Below are 27,075 nucleotides of genomic sequence, written 5' to 3'. Positions count from 1 at the left end.
GGCTCCCCGGGCAGCAGCCGGCCCTCTGCCCCTCCCCTCGGGAGCCCTTGGCCAGCGGCTGCTGCCCGCGCCTCAGGGCTGTGTGGGTAGGCGAGGCCGGCGATGGGCGGCGATGGGCGCAGACAGCGCCCAGCCCAGGAGCTGAGCCCGCGCCAACCCTTCCCTCCTGCCGCTCTCTCCAGCTGGCAGAGGACAGTAGCCGAGCGGCCGAGCACCTGCGCCGGGCACTGCACTACCTGCAGAGCCCACAGGAGTCCCTGCGAGAGGCGGCCGTCAGGTTCATGGGTGAGTCCCGAGCCCGGGCTCCTCCCCGGCCCGCCGCAGCTCGGCCCCGGCCCCGCCTGCTGGCCTGGCAGCGCCAGCCCGGCCCGGCGCCGTGGAGCCCCGCCTGGCCTGGGCGTTGCTACTGCCGCCCTCTGGCAGCCGTGCCCTGGGGCGGCAGCGTGCGGCAAGGGCCGGGCTGAGCCCTGCCGGGCCAGCAGCCCGTGTGGCCACAGCGCCGGCAGCGCCGCTGGCAGGGAGCTGTGCCGCTGGCGCCGTGACAGGCTCTGTGTTCACAGGCATGGCCGGGCGGCACCTGAGGGGGCAGCAGCAAGAGCTGCAGCTGATCTGCACTGGTGAGTGAGTGAGGGCAGCGGGCTGACCGCGGGGGCTGGAGGGGGCAGCTGCAAGCCCTGCCCCAACTGTGGAGGGATCGGCACCCGTGGGCAGAGCACACAGAGATATCAGGGCTACGTGTGGCATTCGTGGTCAGCAACTTCGGGCTGATCCCCTTGCTCCCTGCTCCCTGTGGGCCATGGCAAGAGACGACCGGGATGGCCCTGACAGGGGGCTCTCCTCGGCTCCCTGCATATGCGGGATATGACCTTGCCTCTGTTCCTCTCTCTTGCAGCCCTTGAAGAAATGGCATATGACAGCAGTCCTGCAATCAGAGATGCTGCAGTAGAATTTTGTTTAGTTCTCCGGGCTCTTGAGAGAGCTCCCTACTCCCCATGGCAGAAGCTGCGAGATCGATTCCGCAGTGCATGGAGGAAACGGCCTCGTCTTTGCTGCACTGCCTTACTGTTCTGCTGCAGCTCCCCGGAGAGGTGATCTGCAACACTCAGCCTGCTTGGGCCATTTGAGACAGCAGGAATTTTCTTTTCCTTCTTCCAGATTTTTCTGTTTGTATTTTCCTTGTTTTTGTTTGTGTAAATATAAAATATGTTACAATACACAGAGTCCCAGGATCTTTCTTTTCCTTCACACGGTCCATAGGGCATAGGGGGAGTGGGGCGAAAGGGTGCTTCTGCTCAGCCAGCTGTCTAGCCATGCATTGTTGCAGGGAAAATGGCCAGAAGCCTTTTGGCCTTTGGTGGTTCTGCTGAAGCCTTTGTGCTGCCCACAGAGCAGCTGGGCAGGGGCCGGAGCTGCGGGGATCCCTGCCAGAGCGGTGCCTGGAGATGGCCACAGGGCCTGTGCCGGACAGGAAGGGCCATCCGTGTCCTCCTGCCCGTCTGCTGCTGGCTGCAGTGCTGAGGGCTCCCAGGTGCCTCTGGATGGGGCTCCTGTGGAGCTGCTGTGGGGCTGCGGCGCTGCTGCCGGCAAGCTTGGCCAGGCTGAGGGAGACCCTGAGGGGCTGAGGCAATGCTAAAGCCCTGAGCAATTGGCTGGCAGAGGCCATAGGCAGCCCCTGGCAGCCGCCTTGATCCCGACAGCCGGTGGCTCTGGCGCTTCCAGGTCGGTGGCCGGTTGGAGGGACGCCCTGGAATCAGGCGTGGAACCCTGGTCCTGGCCTTTCAGGGCTGTGAGGCCAGCTGTTGGGGGGCTGGGGGGGTGCCCTCCCAGTGCTCCAGACTGGAGCACCCCGCCCCTCAGCCTTAGGCATTGAGCTCCACTGCCTGATATCCAAGTCTTGTTCCTCTTGCTGTGGGGGTGGCCGAGCTCTGTGGCTTTAGGCCCCGTGGAGCCAGAAGAGCAGCAGCTTTGAGCCCACAGGGGCCACAGAAAGGCCCTCTTGGACCATGGACATTCCTGTCCTTCCCAGGCCAGGGACACATGAGAATGAAGCGGGCACCTTCAGGGTGCCACGCTGGCTTTGCACTGGGCCATCTCCCTGCGCTGTGCACGGCTGGCTCTTTGCTTTGCTGCTCTCGGCCTTGTGTCGTCGTACTCCTCTGGCTGCCTGCAGCCAGGGGCAGCCCTATCAGGAGGGTGAGAGGCCCCGTCTCCAACATCTCAAGGGGGAAATGGACCTCTCCCAGCCCTCAGCCCACGCTGTAAGCAGAGCAGAGCTTTTTCCCCAGCCCCATTGGCTTTCTGCCTGCTTCTGGCCCCTGGCCACCATGACCCACTGCTCTCGCTCTGAGTCACCTACAGCATGCCTGGTGCCTCTTGATTTGCTGACCCTGGGATGTGAGGCTCACTGAGGGAAAGGTGGCTGTCCCAATGCTGAGGGCACACGTGGCTCACTGAGCAGACTTGAGGCTTCCCCAGCAGCTTGCAGGTGCCTTACGTCTCATGTCTCAGTGCTTGTGCTCCTGCCTCTTCCTGTCCCTCTTCTCGCCCTCACCCAACCTGCACCCTCTGACCTACCTTCAATAAACCCTGTTGCATCAGACACGGTGTCAAGAGCCCTCCTTCGGCTGCCGGTCGAGCGCACCTTACAACCTCCGGGCCTGGGAGCATGGTGGGCTGGGGGAGCTGTCTCTCAGACCAAGAGGGAACGGCTCTCGATAGCACCTGCCCATGGACATTCCCCGCACCAAATAAAATCATCTCCAAGTTTAGCTAGTAAGCTAGTAAGGTATAAACCATTAATTGCCTGGAAATCTGGCACTAGTCTCTGAGTTCCATTAGGTTTCTTTATTGCTGATCTAGCAGTGTTAAATTTTGACTGCCATTCTTCCAATAGTCCTGATGTCAGGGATTTAATTGACTGTTGGCTCTATTCCTTTCCTAGCTTCTAACCTTCAAGGGTATTACTTTCTGACTACTGCCCTAACTCTTGTCTGTAGCTCAATTTTCATAGGGTCTGCTTGATTTGATTTTCCTGGGCTACCAGTATCCCATACTCTTGGGTTTCACCTGATTCAATACTTGCTCTAACTAGTTCTTCTTGTTTGTTGGTCTGGTGTCAATTGTCAGTCCTACTGCTAAAACCGCTCATTTGTCTTCAGGTACCTTCCATTGAAGTTTTCTTTTCTAAACCGAACAGTTGCTTCTAAATTTTCAAGCAAATCCCTGCATAGGACAGATTTGGGTGAGTTTTGGTAAAGAAAGAAACTGATGTATTCCCATTTTCTTCTTGATTTTACATCAAAGTGGTTTCAGGAAGAATGCATTTTCTGGCTGCCCTATAGTTGCTCCTATTGCTTGAAGATAGTTTTCACGTTTGGGTATCAGTTCTTGATTCAAGAGTGAAAATGTGTCTCCACTATTTCTTAAAATTTCAACTTCTTCATCATTCTTTAGCTGTATTTAAACAGTGGCCTGCTAGGGTAAGAATTGCCAGTCTCGGTCATTTCTTATCATCTAGAGTGGCTGCAAGAGTTTTGTGTACTTTGTCTGCTTACTCTGGGCACTGGTCCTATTTCCAGTGTCCTGATTTATTACATGATGCACATTGATTTGGCCCCAGCTTGGTCTGTGGCTGCTTTGAACCTCCTCTGCCTCTGCTATTTTCACCCCTGCCTCCGCTTCAACCACGCCTACATCCGTCCTCTCCCTGGTGCTGATCCAGAGCTGCCACCATGGCTGCAGGGAACTCTTTTTCTTTTTCCCTCTCTTGACTATCGTACACTTTCTACTTATGATGTAGTGTCTAAAAGATTGCGTGACTGCTCAATGTTCTTCGAACACCTCTCAAACTCAGACAGGCTTGGTGCTGTGACCATTTCCCTGGGGTGTTCCAGTTCGTGTTTATTTATCAGTTATCGTAGAATGGTTTGTTTTCATGTACCCCGTATTTTCCCCAAGTTGGTTTACCCCTAGGTTCTGCCCTCCCTCAAAGCTGTCTCCCTCATGCCATTCCCCACTCTTTGTTCCAGCTCCTTCCCTGCCTCTCAAGATAATCCAGCTCTTTATTCCTGAACCTTCCCTGTCACTTTTGCCTTGGACCAACCCCTGACTGCACCACCCCTTTGGAATTCCTCTATTGCTGGAAGCTCCACTGGCCCATGTGACCTACCTTCTCTTCCCATCTGTCCTAATTAGTCCCAGGCAACTGATGGAATCCCCTCGCTCCTCCCCTGCAGATTCCTTATTGCTCAATCATTTGTATCCACCCCTTGAGTTGTACCCCGATAAAATCCCGTGCACAGAAGTGCTGGCGGCTCTTTGCTGCTGAATCCTTCTCTTGGAATAAGCCTTGGCCTGTGGAACCTCACAATCAAGGAGCCTCCTCCTTCTCTTTGGCCTGCTCCGTGCTGCAGTTGATGCATCCTGAACCACTGAGCAGTGGCTCACCAGGGTCAGCCACGGGCAGGACCCAAGCCTTGGCTGTTCCCCACTCCTGGCGCAGCGCCGCAGTTTTCCCAAGAGCCAGCCCGGGCTCCGCTGGGCTGCGTCCATGGGGAACCCGTCCCAGTGCCCGACCGTGCTCTGGGTGAAAAACCTTGATGTGATACAGAAATGAAACTTGCCCTGTCCCAGCTCCCTGCCCTTTTCTCCAGTCCTATCACTGGTCCCAACGGTGACGAGAGCTGCAGCAGCCCCTCTGATTCCTCTCAGGAGGAGGTTGAAGACCACAATGACGCCCTTTACTCTCCTCCAGGCTGAACAAAGTGGCTTCAGCTGCACCTGGAGGGCTTCCCCTCCAGGCCACACTCCATCCTTGCAGTCCTCCTTTGCATTCTGGCTAATGGTTTCATATCTTTTGATATTGTACTGCCCAAAACTGCGCCCGTCTGCTTCCAGCGCTTCTCTTGGCTGCTGCTTCAGGGTGTGGGCACCATCATCAGAGACACAGAAGAGCTTCTCGTCCCAGAGTTGTCCTTATCCTCCGCACTTCCACGTCTCTGCCTTGATGTTCACTGGGGAACTTGCCACTTTGTGGCCGCTCATTGCTGTGCTCAGCAGGGACACAGTTTTGTTTGGACATGAGCTGCCAGAGCAAGACATGCAGCAACTGAAGCTGAGAATAGCAGAGGCTGGGCAGATGCCATTTTTTCCAGAATGTGGGAAAGAGGGTGAGAAAAGCACAAGGAAATTTCAGACTGGTAACTTTGCAATCTAATTGCCCTGGGCAACTCAGCAATGGATGGTGCTCTGGTGCTACTGCCAATGCCTTCCATGAGAAAAATTCATTTCAGGAAGGAGCAACATCATCTGACAGAGACCAAGTGTGCCAGCAGTTGCTCCAGGTGCTCCTGCCATCAGCCCCTGCAGGAAAGAGGCACAGCCCCCAAGGCACGTGGCCTTTGGCTCCTTCTGGCACAGAAGCCCCCCGGGGGCACAGGTCTCTGGGGCAGGAGACAGGCACCAGCGCTTCCAGGGCTTGGGGGGCGGCAGGTCTGCTTGGCCGGGGACTCTGCCACACCTGCTGATGTCAGCGCTCCCCGGGCCCCAGGCCTCAGAGCAGCATTCGTGCCCGGGCCCACACGTTCCTTGTGCGTGTCACACCGGCAACTTTAGGACGGCCACCAGCCGGGACGTGTCCCAAGGAGGCCCTGCCAGCTTCCCTGCAAGGCCCCGTGCCCTTCCCAGCGCGGCTGCGTCGGCAGCCCTGGGGGCTCCTTCTGCTGCCCTGAGCCCACAGAGCATGGCAGCGTTTGCTGATGCTCTGAGCCCTTCTTAAAGATCCTGCCGGCCTTGCTTAGACTCCTGGGGCCAGCCATTCCTTCCAAACTGGGCCACTTTGGGTGGGCTGGGCGTGGCCCCAAGGCAGGCGGCAGTGTGTGCAAGGGCCCTTGGTGACACGGTGCCGCACAGTCACTGTGACATGGAACGGGTGTCCAAAGGCCCTTTGTGACACGGGGTGACATAGGAGCTGGAGGTGACAAGAGCACGCCACAGTGCTCAGAGCACGCGACGGGACAGGACGGGACAGAGCGGTGCCGTGAGGAGCCCCCGCACAGCGCGCTCGTTCACGTCCCAGCCGGAGCTTTTCTGAAGCCTAGTTCCTGCAGCTGAGCTCGAGGCCAGACCACAGGACTTGCTGACCTCTGGTCTCCCTGAGGCTTCTCTTCTGCAGGTGCCCTTGAGGCCATATCATAGTCCTTGTCAGGAGTCCCCTGTCCTTGTGGCAGGGGCCCTTGAGACCGAGTGCAGGACTTGCTGTCCTGTAGCCTTCCTGAGGCTTCTTACTTGAAGGTACCTTCCAGGCACCACTGCAGGACTTGGTGCCTTGGAGCTTTTCCAAGGCAACTCTCCTGCAAATAGCCACAAATCCAGGCAGAGACATGGAGCAGAGACACCCAGCAGTGCCTGAGGTGGCCTGGGTGGAGGAGGAGGAAGAAGGCCCTGGAGCTGCCCCGGCACAGCAGACTGAAGAGGTGGTGCCATTCCAGCCACCGCAGGAGGGTGAGTGGCAGAGCTGGGCCACAGGACTGGTGCCTGCTGCCAGCTTGGACCCCATGCCGTGCCGTGCCGTGCCATGCTATACCCTGGGGACATGCCCACGGACAGGACGGAAGAGGGGCCGGCCAGACACCCTGCAGTTGCCGTGCTCCATCCCCTGGGGCATCCCGGGGCTCTCTCGGCCTGCGGATTGCAGGGCTGGCCCGTGTTCTCCAGCCTCTCCCGCAGCCCCTCATCTCTGGCTGCGCTCGCTCTTTGCCAGATGCAGCCCTGGAGCGCACACAAGAGCAGGAATCCAGCCGTGGCCGCTTCCGCAGAACAGCGCAGGTACCTGCAGCCACCCCCACCTGGGCTGGGCCTGCTGTCCCTGCTCAGCCCAGCACCGTGTGTGGAGCACTCCATGCAACATCCCCGGCTTCTTGCCCTTCTCCTACAGTTCGTTTGCAACTTCCTCAAGAGAATTGAGGAGGAAGAAACCATCGCCACGGGCGTAGGCCTCAGACCATACTCGCCCATCTTCCTAAGCAAGACCAGTGCTGCCCTGCTGTCCATGCTTGTAGAGGAACATTTTTACACTCCAAAGCAAGTAAGCAGCCTGTGGCCAGGCTTTGATCCTCCCAGCAATTGCTTGGCCTCCCAGTCCACGCATGCTGCTTGCTGTGAGTCTTTCAGGCCACATGGCAGTGGGGTGGGAAGGGAAGCAGCACTCCTCTGGGGAAGCTGGGAACATTGCTCCCTCTGGCAGCTTTCCAAGTCTCCCCGTGCCTTCTCCAGGTGCCTGCCATGGTGAGCTACATCCACCAGTGGCTCATGGCCAATGATTCTGCTGAGCACAGGCTGGACAAGACCCTGCTGGATCTCACCGAAGCACAGCCAAATGACGCAGTCATCACGCTCCTGCGTGTGGCCCCGTCCTGTGACAGGTATGGGGCCCACCTGCCCACAGGGCTCAGGCCTCCTCAGCCCATCACCCTGCACAGCCTGCCCCAGGTGTCGGAGCAACAGAGAGTTCCAGGGCCCTCTGGATGCTCCCTTTCCCAGCCCTGCCATGTCAGCCCCTGAGCCTGCTGCCATGCTCCCTTGCCGCCTCTCAGGGCTCTGTCCCCACAGGGCTGGGCTGTCTGGCTGCTGCTGGCAGGGGGGCAGTGGGCAGAGGCAGAAATGGCAGCCGGCTCCGCTGCCCCCGCTGCTGTGTCTGAGACCCCCCTGAGACACAGCTCTAACCCCACAGAGCTGCCATGGCCATGTGGAAGACCATCATGGGCTCAGCCAGGACTGCGGAGCTGGCGCAGCTGATCCTCCTGGATGTGCTGGGGAGCTGGCCAGAGTACAGCACCTGCACCTCCAATGGGGACGAAACGGCTGTCTTTGCCCTGGCTGTGAGTTTCTGACACTGGCCTTTGCAGGCCCCAAGGCTGCCTCTCCAGCAGCTCTCCATCCTCCTTCCCCCACTGCATCTCCCTGCCTCAGGCGCTGGCCTGAAACCCGGCCCAGGGGCAGCTTCAGGCCCACCAGGCCCCGTGCTCCCCCTGCCAAGGTCTCTCCTGGCCTCTCCCTGCCACGCTCGGGCCCTGCCACACGCACACCTCGGCACTGAGCGCTGTCTCGGGGGGCTTTGTCCTTTGCAGGCAACTGTGGTGATGTGGAAGATCCTCCAGGTGCCCTGTCTCCCACGGATCTTGAAGGTGTATTTCCCCCGCCTATTTGTGCATCTGCTATTCCAAGTGTTCTTCAGCACTCTGGATATGCCAGAGGAGGTCGACACCTTCTGGAAGCAATGCCAGGAAGAGCACGGCCTTGCCACCAGCCCCAACAGGTGCTCCATCCCACTCCTCCTGTCCCTGCCACGTGGCCTGCCAAGGAGCCAGTGCTGCCAGTGTGACCTGGGCTATGCTGTGCACACAGGTTTGCTGTGCGCACCCTGAAGTCCCTGCTCTGCCTTCTCCGCTGCGAGGATGTGGTGGTGGCAATGGAGCGCAGGTGTGCCTGGGACACGCTGCTCTCTCTTGACACTCACCACTTTGCCGTGGCTCTGCTTGCCAGGTGAGACCCCCTTCTCCCCACTGCCTCTGACATTGCTGCTCTGTGCCCAGGTGCCCAAAAAAGTGTCTGTGGCGGCCATGGGTCAGAGGGCCTTGTCACTGAGGGACGGCCAAGCAGACTGGAAAAGGCTGGCACAGGAGGGTGCCCATGAGCAACCAACTCCCAAATGGCCCACGTCCCCTTGCTGGAAGGGTGCTGGGGAAAGATGAGAACTGGGTGAGTCACGCCTGGGAGAAGTTTGCCCCACTGCATCAGGGTCTTGTTTCCTTTTGCCCCTCTTCAGAGAAATTCGCCGCTTAGCCATCCACTTTTGTTCCGCGGTTGCATTCTACCTGCTCGCCCTGCTCGGCAAAGAGATGCCATACTGGGATTTCCCTGCCCTGGCATTCCTTGTGGAGGTGAGCCTCAAGGCCAGTGCTGCCTGGCTGAGCGGCCTCCCAGCCCTCTGGCCTCTTGCAGCCACAGCTGCCAGGACAGTGCCTGTGCCCTGTGCTGCTGCCTGGGCCCGGCCCTGTGCACTTCTGGGCTCCTGCCGGCCAGCTCCCCTGTCACTGCCCTGTGCTTTTCAGGTCCTTGAGTGCCTGGACTTGAGGGAATGCAGTGACAGTGTTCTGGAGATCCTGGCACAGAACCTGCAGAGCGAGCACATGGCCAGGCGTTACTTGGCGCTCCGAGGCCTCGTAGTGCTGGGCAAGAATCCCTTGATGGTGAGAAGGGGGCAGTGGCTGAAGCCGTGCAGGCAGCGTGGGGCTGGGCAACGCAGTCGCTTGGCATTGTCTGGGCTTCGGCCGCTGGGGCAGCTGTTCCCATCTCTCCTGCTTCCCGCTTCAGCGGGCCCAGTGCTTCGGGACAGGCCTTTGGCCTCTGGGCCCTGCGGCAGCAGGGCGGCCTTTCACTAAGTCGTGTTCCGCACAGGCTGAAAAAATGCAGAGCCTGACTGAAAGTCTTGTGGAGCTCCTGGAGGAAAATGACAGCGACATGATCAGGATGAGCATTCTTCTCCTCAGATATTTGCTCCTGGATAATGGTGCTCCAATAGCCACCCCCATCGCCCTGCAGCTGGCTGAGGCACTCCTGCCACTCTTTGACAGCGTAAGGCTCTGTGCCCACAGCCACAGCCACTGGCTGCTGCCCGGACCCTTGGTGCCCTGTGCAGATGCACGCCTGTGCCCTGGGGGGCCTGAAGCAGCTGATGCTCAGGTCTTTTGCCCTTTCCTTTCGTCCAGGATGATATCCAGGTGCAGCTGAGCTCCATGGCTCTCTTTCAAGAGATGCTGGACTTATTAACAGAAGAGGGAAGAAAGGCCCTCAAGTCCCACGTGCGCCAGAGCCTGCTCCCTCTCTACTTCCACTGCCATGATGAGAATCAGGTTGTTGCTGAGGTGAGCACTTGTGGCCAGCTGCTGTCCCCCTGGCAGGGGCTTGGGCTGCCTCCTGCCCTGGCACCTTGTGGGCTGCAGCCTCCTCCAGCCTGTGCCACTGGGATGCTCTTGTGCCCTGGACTGTGGGGCCATCTGTGCATCTCTGTCCCTCTCCAGGCCTCCCGGGAAGCGCTGCATTCCTCAGCCAGATTCCTGAAGAGGAGGGATATAGAACAAATGCTACACGTGGATCAGAGCTTTGGGGAGTGCCTGGTAAGAACAGCAGAGACACCCCCAGCCTCAGCATGGCGAAGGTCCCTGAGGACGGTGCTCAGTGTGCGGGGCTAACAGCTGTGCCCGCTGCTGCAGCCAGAGGCTGCGCGGCCTCTTCTCCAGGCTCCCGTGGGCCTGAGTCGGGTGCCCATGGAGCCCCGGCCCGGCGGGGCCCGGCGGGGCGGCACCACGGCTCCCCGGGCAGCAGCCGGCCCTCTGCCCCTCCCCTCGGGAGCCCTTGGCCAGCGGCTGCTGCCCGCGCCTCAGGGCTGTGCGGGTAGGCGAGGCCGGCGATGGGCGGCGATGGGCGCAGACAGCGCCCAGCCCAGGAGCTGAGCCCGCGCCAACCCTTCCCTCCTGCCGCTCTCTCCAGCTGGCAGAGGACAGTAGCCGAGCGGCCGAGCACCTGCGCCGGGCACTGCACTACCTGCAGAGCCCACAGGAGTCCCTGCGAGAGGCGGCCGTCAGGTTCATGGGTGAGTCCCGAGCCCGGGCTCCTCCCCGGCCCGCCGCAGCTCGGCCCCGGCCCCGACTGCTGCCCCGGGAGCGCCAGCCCGGTCCGGCGCCGTGGAGCCCCGCCTGGCCTGGGCGTTGCTGCTGCCGCCCTCTGGCAGCCGTGCCCTGGGGCGGCAGCGTGCGGCAAGGGCCGGGCTGAGCCCTGCCCGGCCAGCAGCCCGTGTGGCCACAGCGCCGGCAGCGCCGCTGGCAGGGAGCTGTGCCGCTGGCGCCGTGACAGGCTCTGTGTTCACAGGCATGTCCGGGCGGCACCTGAGGGGGCAGCAGCAAGAGCTGCAGCTGATCTGCACTGGTGAGTGAGTGAGGGCAGCGGGCTGACCGCGGGGGCTGGAGGGGGCAGCTGCAAGCCCTGCCCCAACTGTGGAGGAATCGGCACCCGTGGGCAGAGCACACAGAGATATCAGGGCTACGTGTGGCATTCGTGGTCAGCAACTTCGGGCTGATCCCCTTGCTCCCTGCTCCCTGTGGGCCATGGCAAGAGACGACCGGGATGGCCCTGACAGGGGGCTCTCCTCGGCTCCCTGCATATGCGGGATCTGACCTTGCCTCTGTTCCTCTCTCTTGCAGCCCTTGAAGAAATGGCATATGACAGCAGTCCTGCAATCAGAGATGCTGCAGTAGAATTTTGTTTAGTTCTCCGGGCTCTTGAGAGAGCTCCCTACTCCCCATGGCAGAAGCTGCGAGATCGATTCCGCAGTGCATGGAGGAAACGGCCTCGTCTTTGCTGCACTGCCTTACTGTTCTGCTGCAGCTCCCCGGAGAGGTGATCTGCAACACTCAGCCTGCTTGGGCCATTTGAGACAGCAGGAATTTTCTTTTCCTTCTTCCAGATTTTTCTGTTTGTATTTTCCTTGTTTTTGTTTGTGTAAATATAAAATATGTTACAATACACAGAGTCCCAGGATCTTTCTTTTCCTTCACACGGTCCATAGGGCATAGGGGGAGTGGGGCGAAAGGGTGCTTCTGCTCAGCCAGCTGTCTAGCCATGCATTGTTGCAGGGAAAATGGCCAGAAGCCTTTTGGCCTTTGGTGGTTCTGCTGAAGCCTTTGTGCTGCCCACAGAGCAGCTGGGCAGGGGCCGGAGCTGCGGGGATCCCTGCCAGAGCGGTGCCTGGAGATGGCCACAGGGCCTGTGCCGGACAGGAAGGGCCATCCGTGTCCTCCTGCCCGTCTGCTGCTGGCTGCAGTGCTGAGGGCTCCCAGGTGCCTCTGGATGGGGCTCCTGTGGAGCTGCTGTGGGGCTGCGGCGCTGCTGCCGGCAAGCTTGGCCAGGCTGAGGGAGACCCTGAGGGGCTGAGGCAATGCTAAAGCCCTGAGCAATTGGCTGGCAGAGGCCATAGGCAGCCCCTGGCAGCCGCCTTGATCCCGACAGCCGGCGGCTCTGGCGCTTCCAGGTCGGTGGCCGGTTGGAGGGACGCCCTGGAATCAGGCGTGGAACCCTGGTCCTGGCCTTTCAGGGCTGTGAGGCCAGCTGTTGGGGGGCTGGGGGGGTGCCCTCCCAGTGCTCCAGACTGGAGCACCCCGCCCCTCAGCCTTAGGCATTGAGCTCCACTGCCTGATATCCAAGTCTTGTTCCTCTTGCTGTGGGGGTGGCCGAGCTCTGTGGCTTTAGGCCCCGTGGAGCCAGAAGAGCAGCAGCTTTGAGCCCACAGGGGCCACAGAAAGGCCCTCTTGGACCATGGACATTCCTGTCCTTCCCAGGCCAGGGACACATGAGAATGCAGCGGGCACCTTCGGGGTGCCACGCTGGCTTTGCACTGGGCCATCTCCCTGTGCTGCGCACGGCTGGCTCTTTGCTTTGCTGCTCTCGGCCTTGTGTCGTCGTACTCCTCTGGCTGCCTGCAGCCAGGGGCAGCCCTATCAGGAGGCTGAAAGGCCCCGTCTCCAACATCTCAAGGGGGAAATGGACCTCTCCCAGCCCTCAGCCCACGCTGTAAGCAGAGCAGAGCCTTTTCCCCAGCCCCATTGGCTTTCTGCCTGCTTCTGGCCCCTGGCCACCATGACCCACTGCTCTCGCTCTGAGTCACCTACAGCATGCCTGGTGCCTCTTGATTTGCTGACCCTGGGATGTGAGGCTCACTGAGGGAAAGGTGGCTGTCCCAATGCTGAGGGCACACGTGGCTCACTGAGCAGACTTGAGGCTTCCCCAGCAGCTTGCAGGTGCCTTACGTCTCATGTCTCAGTGCTTGTGCTCCTGCCTCTTCCTGTCCCTCTTCTCGCCCTCACCCAACCTGCACCCTCTGACCTACCTTCAATAAACCCTGTTGCATCAGACACGGTGTCAAGAGCCCTCCTTCGGCTGCCGGTCGAGCGCACGTTACAACCTCCGGGCCTGGGAGCATGGTGGGCTGGGGGAGCTGTCTCTCAGACCAAGAGGGAACGGCTCTCGATAGCACCTGCCCATGGACATTCCCCGCACCAAATAAAATCATCTCCAAGTTTAGCTAGTAAGCTAGTAAGGTATAAACCATTAATTGCCTGGAAATCTGGCACTAGTCTCTAAGTTCCATTAGGTTTCTTTATTGCTGATCTAGCAGTGTTAAATTTTGACTGCCATTCTTCCAATAGTCCTGATGTCAGGGATTTAATTGACTGTTGGCTCTATTCCTTTCCTAGCTTCTAACCTTCAAGGGTATTGCTTTCTAAATACTGCCCTAACTCTTGTCTGTAGCTCAATTTTCATAGGGTCTGCTTGATTTGATTTTCCTGGGCTATGAGTATCCCATACTCTTGGGTACACCTGATTCAATACTTGCTCTAAATAGTTCTTCTTGTCTGTTGGTCTTCTGTCAATTGTCAGTCCTACTGCTAAAACTGCTCATTTGCCTTCAGGTACCTTCCATTTAGGTTTTCTTTTTCTAAACATAAGTGTTGCTTCTAAATTTTCAAGCAAATCCCTGCATAGGACAGATTTGGGTGAGTTGGGTAAAGAAAGAAACTGATGTATTCCCATTTTCTTCTTGACTTTACATTGAAGTGGTTTCAGGAAGAAAACTTTTTCTGGCTGGCCTGTAGTGGCTCCTATTGCTTGAGATAGTTTTCACTTTTGGGTATCAGTGCATGATTCAAGAGTGAAAATTTGTCTCCACAATTTCTTAAAAATTCAACTTCTTTATCATTCTTTAGCTGTATTTTAACTGGTGGCCTGCTAGGGTAAGAATTGCCAGTCTCGGTCATTTCTTATCGTCTAGAGTGGCTGCAAGAGTTTTGTGTACTTTGTCTGCTAACTCTGGGCACTGGTCCTATTTCCAGTGTCCTGATTTATTACATGATGCACATTGATTTGGCCCCAGCTTGGTCTGTGGCTGCTTTGAACCTCCTCTGCCTCTGATATTGTTGCCCCTGCCTCTGCTTCATCCAGAGGCATCCCACGTCCTCTCCCTGGTGCCAATCCAGAGCTGCCACCATGGCTGCAGGGAGCTCTTTTCCTTTTTCTCTCTCTTGATTATCATCCACTTTCTATGCTTTTCTCATTCATTCCTTTAAGTCTCTCTTGACAGGCTCTCTCAGCTTCTCAAGTTTCTGCCTGACGTCTGGGCTAGATTGCCCTGACATCAGGGAAACGCACTGCTGCTTTCCTATATCCGAGCAGGGATCCAGGGCTGTGCCTTTACGTGCAGCTGCTCACAGCCTGTCCACAAAGTCAGTGGGTGACTCAGTCAGGTGCTGTCCCTGTGTAACGTTATCTCTTACTGACCAAGTTATTGCTTTTGGAAGGGCATTTTTTAATTCCAATGTGACTATGTCCTGGTATCTGGTTAACATTGCACAGCTGCCTGCATTGTTCGCGTCCCACAAAGGGCTTACAATAGGACACAGCTGGTCCACTGTACCTTGTAAGGCTCCACTAGCAATTTGTCCGTGCACACGTGCTCTGGCTATCTTGATCACCAACTCTTCTGCTGGTTTTGTTAGCTCTGTCAACATGAAATCAGTATCACCTCAGTCTGGCTCTTGATTCTTGACTATGAACTCCAATCTTTTTGCTACTTCGCTAGGGTTTTCTCTATCCATTGTAACTTTTCCCCACCAACTGTTCAGGTCACTAGTAGAAAAGCAGATGTTCACCCTCATGGCTTCTCCTGGGAAACTCAACACTTCCCTTAAGGGGGTGACTAAGGGCAAAGCTTTCTTGATTTTATTCCTTGGGTTGCTTGTCACTGGGGGTCTCTGAAATTGTCCCCTCACTTGGGGACAATTATTCATCTCATCCTCACTGCCATTTGGCTTTCATTCAGGGGGCGGCGTGGTTGCCTGAGGGGGAGTGTACCTGAGCTGGCCTGGACTAACTCGGCTCTAAGTCTTGGACACCTAGAACACAATCTTCCTGGTGCATTGGAGCCAATTTCAAACATCTCTGCCCTAGGCTGAATGCTGAACGACATCTCTTTCTTTTCTGCCTCTTATCTGTTTCCAAAGTAAGGACTAAAGGTCCTGTGGGGCCAAATCAAAGCCACATTCTTTCTGACACTCAGGTTTATTCTTCAGTATTACAGTGACCTGATGAGGTCTTCAGGGGTGAGAGAAGTGGACGAGAATCTTGGTTGATGATCAGAAGGCTGGATTTATTGATATATGATATATAATACATTATAACTTTACTAAAAAATAAGGAGAGAAGTTGCAGAGGCTGCTGAGCTAAGAATAGAATAGGAAAGAATGAATAACAAAGTTCTGTGTCCAGCAGAAAGCAAGGACAAACTCTCCTTGTGAGTGGTCAGCAAATCCAAACACTCACAGAAGCCAAATCACTGCTGCACCTGTTACATTCCACACCAGCCAATAACAATTGTTTACATTCTTCTTCTGGGACCTCAGCTTCCCAGAAGATGAACAAATCCCAAAGAAAGGATTTCTATGAAAAAATGTCTGCAACATTCTTCAGGGTAAAAAAACATGTCTGCATATATCACAGGATCTCATTTTTCTTGTCTTAAAAATAACATCAACTGTAGCAGTGTATTGTAAAGTTCCATTAGGGGGTGACTTCTCACCACTTTCTAATGGATACCAAGCCTACCACTGGGAAGAGTATTTCATCCGATTACCTTTCCTTGAAAAATTACCCTCTGGGATTCCTCCCAAATCTTTCTCATCTGCTAAATTACATTCTAGTGGACTCTTTTTAATACCATCTTTACTTCTTGTGTTATTCATTCTTCATGCTTGTTATGGTTTGGGCCTGGCAAAGCCAGAGCCCCCATGGGTACACCTTCTCCCCGGTGTCTGCTGTGAGATGTGACCAGGAATAAGCAAAGCAGGCTCCAAACTTAAACATAAAGAAAATTTTATTAACTAAGCTACACACAAACAATTACTAAACTACACACAAAAGAAAAAAAAAAACACAAGGAAAATGAAAACCTCACAAAAACACTCTCCTCCTCCCCCCTAAATTCCCAATACAATACATCCTCCAAAATCACCAGTTCTGGGTCCAGCACCACCCTTTAGATTGCTCAAACTTTCAGTTCCTCAAGAGGAGAGGGAGTCCTTCTGTGTGTCATTGTGGCCTTTTCCGTCCTTGTTCCGGTGCTCTCACCACCGAACAGGGATCAGGGCTGCTTCCAGGGTTGTCTTTTTAAGGATGCTTTGTCCAGTTCCAGAAAAGCACAGTATCTCACCTTCTCACCTTTGGGACATCTATCCCCCCCATATTTTATATACCCCCTGGGGCCGAGGGGTACCCACACTGAATCTTCTTTGGCACTGGGACATTTCTCCCCCTGGACTCAGTCTCTGTATCTCACGGAAACATAGCTCTGTCCATGGCTACACAAAAGAGTCCAGCATAAAATGCCACTCCATCTTCTCCATCTTTCCAACATCTCTCATTCTCTCTCTCTCTGGTCCAGACCCCCATCACTGGTTCATTTCCTTCGTCCTCCTCCACTCTTATCACACGTCTAGGAAGGGTTAATGTTCTGTAGGGTTTTCATTGTCCAAAAGGGGTTAAAAACTCCTCCAGGCGGCTGGACTCCTGGCTGCACCCCCCCCCCATCTCCTCAGCCGGGCTGCCTGCTGCCAGCACATATTTACCGAATTTCAAGGTAACGACACAGGCTGCACTCTCTCTCTCTCTCTATCTGTCTCTGGGGGGGGGGGGGGGGGGGGGGAGGCTGTCCGATGTCTCTTGAGGCTCTTCCTCCACCCTTCCATCCTCCAGGGCCTCCTCACTCCCATGTCTGTCCAGGCCCAGGCCTACCGCATGGCTGCCCCTCCCCCGCCCAGCGGCAGCGGCTGAACAGGGGAGATCCGACCTCGGTCCCTCGAAGTCCCAAGAGAGCCTCCCAGGGCCAAAGCTCTGCTTTTAACCCCTGGGTGTTCTCGGAGGTGTGTCCTAAAACCCACTGGCTACCCCAGGTGCCAATATCAAAATCCAAGCACCCATTGGTTTGACCACAACATCCCAGAATTCCCACTTCTTTCTGGTCAAACCACCACAATGCTATCTAAATTTCCAAACTTGTCAGGATGTATTAGTACTTCTCTTTTCCTTCCCTTTATCCCCTGTAGACTACACTTAACACACACAGGCTGTCTCTGAGTCATCCAGCACCAATGTTTTCTTTATAGTCTTAAAAATCAATGAAAACAAAAGCATTCCATGTGTGGTAAATAGGTATGATTCACGCTGATAAAATTTTAAAAGTAATCAATATTGATACAGCAATTTATATTTGGAAGTAATAAAACATTTAAAAGTTGTAATGCCAAAAAAGAAAGAGATAGGAGGGGTTCCACCCCCACTCCTTGGAGATGTTCAAGGAGGAGAGATAAAAGCAAGAGATAACAGTTACTAAAAATTAACAAAAAGAAGGGAAAATCTGATTGGGTCCCAGGAAAATGCCAGCTATAAGAGATTTATTGCTTTGATGCTTAAATGCAGTAATATGTTAGTTTTAACTTACCTTGTACTGGCTTGGTGCTCATGTGTAACCCAAAGGTGAATTAAAGTGCATAGAGGAACAGAAGGGGCCTTCATCAGTGACGACCTCCAAGGACTTGTGAGACCATCAAAACAAGTGGTGGAGCATGCACAGTAAAGGTGGTGATGAGGGCGGAGGTAGAGGTGTGATGAAATGAAAATGGGAGGAGTTGACATCGATACATGGCATATATAAGGGGTAATCTTCACTTGACAAGCTCCTATGTAAGGTGGCAAGGGTCCAAGAGCCCTGCACTCCGAACCCCGTGGTTATCTTTTTCTTACGGGCTATTATTGGAATGAAATTATCTCTTATTTTTAGTCCAATTTGATTGTTAATATTTCAAGTGTATCCAATTTTATATATTTTCTAAACTATTCAATTAAAATTGCTGCTACCTCTAATATTGTTTGGTTTTTTGATGATGGGATAATTGGGCAAACATAACAATATGGAAAACCAGGCCTGGGAGCCTCCCTCACAACTGCTTACCACACAACCCATCTTTGAGACGGGCGCTTCACCTTTTATACCTCTGGGGGTTGCATCAGCCAACCCTGGCCCCTCCCAAAGTCTGTCAGTCAACGCTTCTTTGCCGTTTATTGGTGGAGATTGCTTTCCTGCAACTTGATTGGTGCGTCAGGTGTTGCCATGCTGTGCCCTCCAGTAGCAAGGAGCTTTTTCATTGTCAGCTGCCCTGTAGGAGGGGCACACGTACGCGCCTTCCTTTTACCTGTGCTAAATAACCCAGGCTGCCCGGTGGCGACAATACAGAGGATGAGGAAAGGGGACTGTGAGGAGAACAGAGGACATCTAAACAATAAACTACAATAACATAACTATACATCAATAAAACTTCTCTTAATATTCACACAATATTAATTCCTTAATTGTTAGAGCAAATCATCTCATTATTCATCTATAACAATTTTTATTTTTATTTTTACATTTTCCTATTCCTACTCCCATATCTTTACCTAAGAGCCCCTTAATTCCAAAATTTTAATAATTCAGAGGGAAGGGGTTTATATTTTCCATTTCCAGAGAAGCTCCTTCCTTCCTTAACAGACACCTGTCTTTCAAACCAAGATAGAGCCCCAAAAATCCTGCAAATCCCACAAATACTTGCACAAAAACCTGACCAGGTTCCTCCTTCCTGAGCCAAACAGGGCAGACCTGAACAAACAAAAACCATTTCTCCTGGTTTAATGAAAAAGCTGCTTTTTGGGTCCCATAAGAGGGACAAGGGTCCTGTGCCCCCTGGTACTGGGGGAGGGAATGGGGAGCTCCTGGGGGTACTGGGAGCACTGGAACGGGGAGCTCTGGGCAGCCCCACATGGGACCCCACACTTGTGGTCATCCCCCCATGGCATGGTGGGCACCCACGGGAGCTGGGGGGCGGGCACACAGTGGGAGATGCCCTCAGGCAGGGATCTCCAGTGCCCCCTGTGCCCCCAGTGTCACAGCATGTTCTCGTAGATGTCACTGGAGTCCTGCTGTTGCCCATGGGGTCCTGACAATTCTGCAGTGGTCACCTGGGGGGATGTGGCACAGGGGGACACTGCAAGAGACACCGGGTGGGGGAACTTGGATGGGAGGTGACACCCCTAGGGTGACATGTCCCTGTCCCCCCACCTGTACTCACCTCCTGCCTTCTTCATTTGCACGACCTGGCTGTACAGCACCTCCCCTGCCTTTGGAGGGGCCGAGGGCACTGGGGGGGCCCTGCAAGGATAAGGGGGTGTCTGTGGGGGTGTGGGGGGTCATAATGAACATAAAATGGGGGTCCAGGCCTGGACCCACCTCGCTCACCTTTTCTGCTGTTTCCTGAGGGCTGCAAAGGAAAGTAGGGAGGGGTGACTGTGGAGTCCTCAAAGCCCCTGACACCCCTGAGACCTCTGACTGCCCCTGGGAGCCTCGTGCATCCCTGAAGCCCCTAATGAGCCTTGAATCACCCACCGAATCCACTGAGACCCCAAACTCCTCCAAACCCCTGACAGAACCCCCAGTGTCCCTGCACGACCCTGCAGGACCTCCCCAAATTCCCCAGGACCCCCAGGTGAGATCACTAGGGATTCAGCTTCACCCAAGTCAGGAGCTGTTGGTGCTGCCCTCTGGACCTCAAACTCTGTGGGGGTTTCACCCCAATCCCTGGGACCCCCATTCCCCCTCATTGTCACCCACCCAGGTGGTGCCACCAGTGCCAGCCTCCAATGACAGCCAGGAGCAGAAGTAGGAACAGGAGGGACCCGCCGACCCCTGCGGCCACTGCTGGGGACAGAGAGAGACACATCAGGGTCACCCAGAACCCCGGGGGTCCTGCACCCCCCATGTGACCCCAAGTGACCCTACCTGTGTCCTGTTCCTGTGTTGTCACCTCCAGGGCCAGCTCTAAACTGAGTGCCTGGTGCCCGTCCTGTCCCAGCTGGTTGGTGGCCGTGCACTGGTAGGTGCCTGAATGTCCCACATCGACAGCCCTGAGCTCCAGGAGGGGACCTTGGGCCACCTCCTGCCCATTGTGCAGCCAGGTGAAGGTGACAGGGGCTGAGCCCACCTGCACCGAGCAGCGCAGGGTCACAGGGCCACCTGCACACACCTGGTGTGACAGGAGACTGAGGGTGATGGTGGCATTGGCCACGGGCACTGTGGGGAGACAAACAGGGCTGGCACCTGGTGAGGTGGATGGCGGTGCCATAGTGGGGTCACCCCCAGCCTGGCGGTCCCGCTCACAAAGGACAGTGACATTCAGGGGGACACTCTCAGCCGTGCTGTCCCTGCACTGTCAGTGGCCGCTGCCATTGTCCCCTGTGTGGTGCAGCTCGAGGCGGGGCCAGTGCCAAGCGATACCCTCGAGCCCTCCCGGGTACCAGGAAATGGACAGGTGACCTCTCCCTGCGGCCACCGTGCAGCTCAGCACAAGGCTGCACTGACAGAGACACCCTCAAGGGCAGAACCCCTGCGGGAGGGGGTGACACCAGGGACATTGAGGGACTTGGGGGGAGGTCAGGGAGGGGCAGGGAGATCCCGGTGAGGGAGAGGAGAGGAGGTGCAGAGCTGGGGCGGGGGAGGCTTGGATAGGTACCCCAAGGAAGGATGGGGGGTTTAATGAGGGGACACATGGAGCAGGAGATGGGAGGACCCCAGTGAGGGTATGGAGACCCAGAGAGGGTATGGTGGGACTTGGAGACTGCAGGGAAACAGCAGAGAGGGGTGGGGTTGACTCAGAGATGGGTGAATGGACCCAGTGAGGGATGGGGGGAACGGGGCAGTAATGGAGGTACCCAGGCAGGGGACCCGAGGAGGCTGTGGAGGCTCCCTGTGCCCATCTCTGCACTCACTGGGCACCGTGACACGGAGCCGGGCGCTGCTCTTCTGCACGGCCCCCACCTCGGAGCTCACCTGGCAGCTGTAATTCCCCGAGTGGGAGACCCCCATGGTGGGCACCAGCAGCTGCGGGGAACCCTGTGGGCCCCCCAGCACCTGCCCATCCCAGTAGAACATGTGCAGGAGGGGGGCTCGGGGCCCCAGGGGCTAGGGGTGCTGAGGCAGCTGAGAGTCAGGGGGGACCCCTCGGTGGGCTCAGAGGGACCCTCCAGCACCGGCACTGAGAAGAGCTCTGAAAAGGAGAGGGGAGGGAGATTTGTGAGCCCGAGTCACTAGGGAGGGGCTGTGGGGGGGGTTGGAGTGGCAGCTGTGGGGTGCTCACCATGCTCTGTCACTGTCACTGATTCTGACTTCTCCCATCCCCATGATAGCCTGGATTTCACCATGCTCCCACAGCTGTAGCGGCCACTGTGTTGCAGATGCAAAGGGGACAGGAACAGCTCGGTCCCATTGCAGAGCTCCTGCAGTTTCTTCTCCTCATGGTAGAAGGACACTGAACTGACTGGGTTGTCCCGCCAGCACCAGCAGCGCAGTGTCACCGTGTCCCCCTCCAGCAGTGCCCGCGCTGGCACCTGCAGCACCAATGGGGCTGTGGGACACAGGGGTCCTGTTACACCTGGCGGGTCCCAATGCCACCACGAACCCCGTCTTGGCTCACACACAGCACACCAGGGATCTCCAATTCCATAAACAGGGTCTGCCAGCACTGGGATGCTCTAGGATGCCCCCAGAGCAGGGGACAGGCTCTGGTCACACAGGAGGTGACCCATGGAGCTGAGCCCACCCAGAGCCCCAGGGTCACTGCGGGTGCCAGGATGGGGACACCCAAACCCCCCTCACCATCTAAGACTGTCACGGTGGGGCTGAGCCCAGTGCTGAGTCTCTCACATGTGTAGTTGCCTCTCTCAGTGACAGTGAGATGGTTGTGTCCCCCCTGCCTCTAGCGCCACCCATCCTTGTACCAGGTGGTGACACCAGTGTTCCCCGAGCCCTGGCAGGTCAGTGTCACCCGGTCCCACAGCACCACCGGCCTCCAGGGGGGCTCCATGAGGAGTTGGGTGGTCTGGGCACCTGTGGGTGCCCCTGTGGGTGACAGGGGACACCAGCCTGCCAGGGCCAGCGTGGGGCTGGGGACAGCAGGGTGGGGACATGGCATCCCCCAAGGACTCACCAGTGAGGCCGCAGGTCTGGGCTGGAAGGGAGAAGGGACAGGGCTGGGTTGGGGTGGCACAATGGGGACAGTTGTGTACGTGGGGAATGGGTCATAGAGGCTGCCCCTGAACTATCCCCATGGTGACATTGGTGTGGCACAGATGTCTGGATGGGGACACTGTGCTAGCACAGGTCTCCCCTGCCAGCCCCATGGCCTCTGTCTCCATGGCCCATCCACATTGTGCTTGTCTTCTTTTCCCTCTCCCTGCATCCCTGCATCCCTGCATCCCTGCATCCCTGCATCCCTGTGTCCCTGTCCCCACAGCTGCCCCTGCCCCAGGATGCCTCTCCCCACATTCCTATCCGTCCAGCCCTGTTGACCCTCTCCTGTCCCCACGGCCACCCCATGACCCCGGTCACTTCAAGCTCTGGCTCTTCTGGCATTGGGAACCTCAGGGAACCCTACAGCCCCCCTCTGCTCCCTCCCCACAACTCTCTGCCTCACCAGCGCCCATCCCCGGGGTACTACCAGTGCGGCCCGTGCCCGGGCCACTCACCCCACAGGAGCAGCGCCACCCTCACGGCCATCCCGGTGTCCCCAGCCATGTGCACTGGCTGTCGCTCACTGCTGTGGCCACTGCTCCCCTGGCTGGTGGCTCTTCGGATGAAGGGGAAGGAAGCGAGGTCACGTCCATCCCCATGTGCTGGTGGCACCTGGTGGGGGCAGGGTGGCCACAAGCTGGGGACAGGCTGTGGGCAGTGTGGGGACATGCTGGGGACAAGGAGGTCGCTAAGTCGGTGGGACATGGGCTTCCCAGGAGCAGGGGGGCTCAGGGGGTTTGGGGAGCCAGGGATGGGTGTCCAGGGGAATGGGGGGTCCAGGGAATGGGGGTCCAGGGAATGGGGGTCCAGGGGAATGGGGGGTCATGGGAATGGGTCCATGGGGAATTGGGGTCCTGAGGATGAGGAGCTCTGCTGTGAGAGTCTTAGATGGTGAGGGGGGTTTGGGTGTCCCCAGCCTGGCACACACAGGGACCCCGAGGGCTCTGAGTGTGCTCCGCTCAAGGGGTCACCTCCTGTGTGACCAGAGCCTGTCCCCTGCTCTGGGGACATCCCAGAGCATCCCAGTGTGGGGGGATCCCCATGTTGGATCTGGGGACCCCTGGTGCTCTGGGTGTGACCCAATGGGGGGTCCTGGTGCCATCAGTTGTGACAGGACCCCTCTGTCCCCCAGACTCGCTGGTGCTGCAGGTGTCGTGGGGGGCGCTGCTGGAGGGGCACACGGTGACACTGCGCTGCCGGTGCTGGCAGGACATGTCGGTCACTGGAGTGCGATTCTACTGTGGGAACAAAGAGGTGGAGAGGTCCCTCAATGGGACTGAGGTGTTGCTGTCCCCTCTGCTGCTGAACCACAGCAGCCACTACAGCTGCAGGGGCTTGGTGGATTCTGAAATGTCACCGTGTGCACAGTCGGAACCAGTGACAGTGACAGTGCACGGTGAGCACCCCCATGGCTAGAACTCCAATCTCTTGACACCCCCAAAGCCACTTCCCAATGCACTAAGAGTCACAGTCCTCACCTCCCCTCTCCTTCCCAGAGCTCTTCTCTGTGCCGGTGCTGGAGGGTCCCTCTGAGCCCACCCAGGGGTCCCCCCTGACTCTCAGCTGCCTCAGGACCCCCAGCCCCCTGCGGCCCCGAGCCCCCTCCTGCACATGTTCCACTGGGACGGGCAGGTGCTGGGGGGCCTGCAGGGGTCCCTGCAGCTGCTGGTGCCCGCCGTGGGGGTCTCCCACTCGGGGAATTACAGCTGCCAGGTGCAATCTGAGGGCGGGGCCGTGTGGAAGAGCAGCGTCCGGCTCCGGGTCACGGTGCGCAGTGAGTGCAGGGATGGGCATGGGGACCCCCAGAGACCCCTTAGGTCCTCTTCCTGGGGACCTCTGTGACCCCCAGACACCTTTCTTGGGTTCCTCCACCTCTGCCCTGAGTCCCCACACCCCTCTGTGGTGTGACCCCATCCCCACATTATCCATCACACCCATCCCCGCTTCTTCCTATTCCCACACACCGGCTTCCCACTGGGGAAGTGCACACACATTTTTCTCTCTTATTGTACCCAAAAAAATTGGTTTTTGATTAAATTGTGTGAGAAACAGGACTCACTCTTTAAAATTTGTAAATGTTTAATAATGGATAAAAATGACAGCAAACAGCATGCTGGGTGGTTGGCAACTGCCAGAGGCACACAGTTAACTACAACAATTCTCCTTATGTACCTTTTCATTTGTATTTGGTAAATACATACTCAGGAGGGTTATATATATTCAAAAATTCTTTCCAATTTACATATTCTGGGAATTTTTTGCTGGATTTGACCCTTGATTCATTTTCATAAAATACATGCCATACTTCAGAATAAATTTATATATTTTATGTCCTCACAAGGCCCCCCTGTTCTGTGGTTTGACAGTTCTTGATAACTGAACGGTCAGTGGTAAATTCGTCTTTGCATTCTCTCTTTTGATGTTTATTTACTTGCTACATTTCAATGTGTTCCTATCATACAGATAAGATACTCCACCAGTACATTATATGAACATTTCACAATGTGCTATTTCACGTAATTATCTGAGTTATTCTCATAATTGTCACTTAGTTACACAAATAAAGGCATTAGCTACTTCTGCAATAATTAATGTTGTAATACACAGCACATTGTCTCTATCTTGATATTTTATGAGTGTCTAAACTATAATATATTTATCATGCTATAAATATATATTCTACACAGGGATTAGGTTAAAAAGGCTGACAAACTGTGGTCTATCAAAAGCAGTTAAAAAGTGATTACAAACTGTATCATGTCAAAATAATTTGCAATAACCAATATAGTAGTGAAAGCCAATGACTACACTGTCATTCACAACAGGGGGAAAGTGTACTGAGGAGTTTATTTGACTTCTCCTTATCCTGCTCTGATTTTGTCAGCAATAAATTCAACTCATATCTCTAATTCCAAGGCAGTTTTTCCCATGACAGGATTTGATGAGTGATCTCTCCTGGACCTTGTCTCAACCCAGGAACCCTTTGCTCAATTTTCTGTCCCATCCAGGTGCGGAGGGCAGTGAGAGAGCGGCTGTGGTGGGTGCCGGGCATCCGGCCACTGTCCATGCACGGCAAGACAGGGAGGAGGAGGAGGGTCCAGGTAAGGCTGTTGAGCAGATTGGTGTGGGATTTGCAGTAATGCTGGAGCTCTCTCAGTCCCTTGGGCACAGGGACAAAATTATATATTGCTGCATTTCCAGACTGGTTTCCCCACAGCTGCCCCTGCAGGGTGGGTTTCTAGCCTGCCCTGCTCTGAATACCATTAAAGGCCCTCCCAGAGCCACTGCTTGGACTCCCTTTGGGGTTTGTGCTTCTTGCAGGGCTGAGCAAACCACAGGCAGGCCTTTTTCCACCCACAGAATTCTCACCTCGGCAGCAGCTCTAGAGCTGCCAGAATCAAAGCCAAGGGGGCAGGGGGGACCCTCAGGTGCTGGCTGCCACCTGGGCTGGCCAGAGCAGGGCTGGGCAATGGCCATCCCTGTGCAGTGGGGCTGGGCCATGGCTGGGCCCCACCCTTGCATGGCCACTGGCTTCAAGGAGCAGGAGTTTGGGAGCTCCTTCCTGACCAGGGCTCCATTCCCCAGCTGCTCTTGTCAGCTCAGATCCTGCAGGGGACGAGCAAGAATGAAGAAGTCTGGAGCCTCCCGGAGCTGCCATGCTCCAGGACAGGACCCTCTTGTCCAGCATGTGTCCCCCCTGGGACAGGATCCCCCCAGGACAGGAGACCCCTGGATGTGCTCCCCAGGAAAGACCCTTCCCCCGCCACCATGTGACACTCAGCACAAATGGCCTCTTCCTTCTGCTGCAGGAAAATGAAAATGTTGGGGAGGCACAGCCAGATACCCTCACCCCTCACAGCCTCCCCAACCCTCCCTGCAAACTCCTCAGTCTTGCTTGCCCCACCCTGGGATTCCCCCAACCCATTCTCTGCTCAGGGCCTGCTCAGGATCATCAAGCCACATACTCAGGGAGTTGTGAAATTGAGGGATAAAATTATGGAAATGGAAATGAAGAGAGGGCAGAGTCACTGGGCGTGTGGGGACACCGACCCAGTGTCCCTCGGAATCTGTCTGAGGCAACCCCCAGGCCTCCGGCATCTTCTGGGGGATGAGCTGGCTCTGGGTCACCCCAAAATCTGAAGCACCCCATAAAGTAGCTGAGACCCACGGGCTCACCCAGCCACTGCCCATCCCTGGCACCCCCATTCCCCTGGAAAACCATGGGACCCCCATCCCTTATGTCCCACCCTCTCTGCAACCCCCATATCAGTACTGACATTGCCCAGGATCTTCATGGTCAAGCACCCCATTCCCGAGGAACCCCCTCCTGTTAATTCCAACCCCTGAATTCTCCCTTCCCCCAGGACCTTGGTTCTCTCCAGGACCATGGCCTAAACCATGACAGACCCCCATTCCCAGGGACACCATTCCACTGGGATCCCTCATTCCCCTGGACACCCAGCCCTGGCTCCTCAAACCCTCTGAGCCCCCAGTCCTGTAAACCCCATGTCCTACCATGTCACCCCCAGCCTTGTCCCCATCCTGTCCCCATCCTACCCACAGCCTGTCCCCAGCTTGTGGCCACCCTGCCCCCACCAAGGGCTACCTACACGTGGGGACAAAACGTGACCTCGCTTCCTTCCACTCGATTCAAAGAGAAGCCAGCCAGGGGAGCGGTGGCCACAGCAATGAGTGACAGCCAGTGCACATGGCTGGGGACACCGGGATGGCGGGGAAGGTGGCGCTGCTCCTGTGGGGTGAGTGCCCCAGGCACAGACCTGACACCCCGGGGATGGGGAGGGGAGGGGGCACAGGGG

General features: G+C 56.3%; 1 pseudogene; it reads right to left on the bottom strand.

The window, feature by feature from the left end:
- Positions 1–19,080: 19,080 nt before the first annotated feature.
- Positions 19,081–23,472, bottom strand: LOC132079257 (Fc receptor-like protein 4; annotated as a pseudogene).
- Between the last annotated feature and the right edge of the window lie 3,603 nt (positions 23,473–27,075).

This window comes from Ammospiza nelsoni, chromosome 13 (genome assembly GCF_027579445.1).
Source record: "Ammospiza nelsoni isolate bAmmNel1 chromosome 13, bAmmNel1.pri, whole genome shotgun sequence".
In the NCBI taxonomy this organism is placed as follows: domain Eukaryota; kingdom Metazoa; phylum Chordata; class Aves; order Passeriformes; family Passerellidae; genus Ammospiza; species Ammospiza nelsoni.
The sequence above is the reverse complement of the archived record's forward strand: the minus strand, read 5'-3'. Positions and strand labels throughout refer to the sequence as shown.